Here is a 765-nt window from a genome sequence, read left to right as displayed (position 1 = left end):
GAGGGGGGATAAATCAGTGGTTGGCAGACAGACTCAAGAGAACTGTAATGGATGGATGGACATACAGAAGATCAGTGACTGAGAAATAACAGAAAGATGATGGATGTCTGGCTAGATAGTTTCACCCTGAACTTGTTATAGAAAGGGTCAGTCTCTGGAAAGGGACATTGTACTTGGTAGAGGGTCAATGACAAAAGAGGAAAACTCTAAAATGACTATCACAAGATCTGAACAATGAATTAAAACACAGTCACGACTGTGACATCAAAACATGAACTGCATTAGGAAAAATGTGCTGTCGGGGATCTCTCCCGAGTGCTAAAGAACAAGGCTATCAGTCTAGAGACTAAGGTGCGCCTGATCCAGGCCATGGCCTTCACTATAATGTGCTACGTGTCAGAGTTGGACAATGACTAAGGATGACAGAAGAGGAATCGATAATTTTGAGTTGTGGTGCTGGAAAGAAGTCTCGAACATATCACGGACTGCCAGAAAAATAAACAGGTGTGTCTTAGAGAAGGTAAAATCACGTTTCTCCTTGGAGGCAAGGGTTTTGAAAGTCCATCTGGTGTGCTTGAAACAGTGTGATTGGCTCAGGACAGGGAAGGCTTCAGAGCTACTGTACACAGGGTCAGTATGAGTCACAGACAACTTGATGACACCTAACAACAAGATACTAATGATTGTGAAGACAGCACAGGACCATGTTTATCACCGCTTTGTTCACAATAGCAAGGAGCTGGAAACAGCCTAAGTGCCCATCAA

The 765-nt window shown here is 43.5% G+C and overlaps 1 protein-coding gene across 1 annotated transcript in view; it reads right to left on the bottom strand.

Annotated features, from left to right (window-relative positions):
* SLC6A3 (solute carrier family 6 (neurotransmitter transporter), member 3) overlaps positions 1 to 765 on the bottom strand; it is an 86,924-nt gene that overhangs the window by 82,018 nt on the left and 4,141 nt on the right. The window lies entirely within an intron of this gene.

Source organism: Elephantulus edwardii, unplaced genomic scaffold (assembly GCF_000299155.1).
Source record: "Elephantulus edwardii isolate Elephantulus edwardi_28Jun2011 unplaced genomic scaffold, EleEdw1.0 scaffold00125, whole genome shotgun sequence".
NCBI lineage: Eukaryota > Metazoa > Chordata > Mammalia > Macroscelidea > Macroscelididae > Elephantulus > Elephantulus edwardii.
Note: the sequence above shows the minus strand (reverse complement) of the source record. Positions and strands in the feature narration are given on the sequence as shown.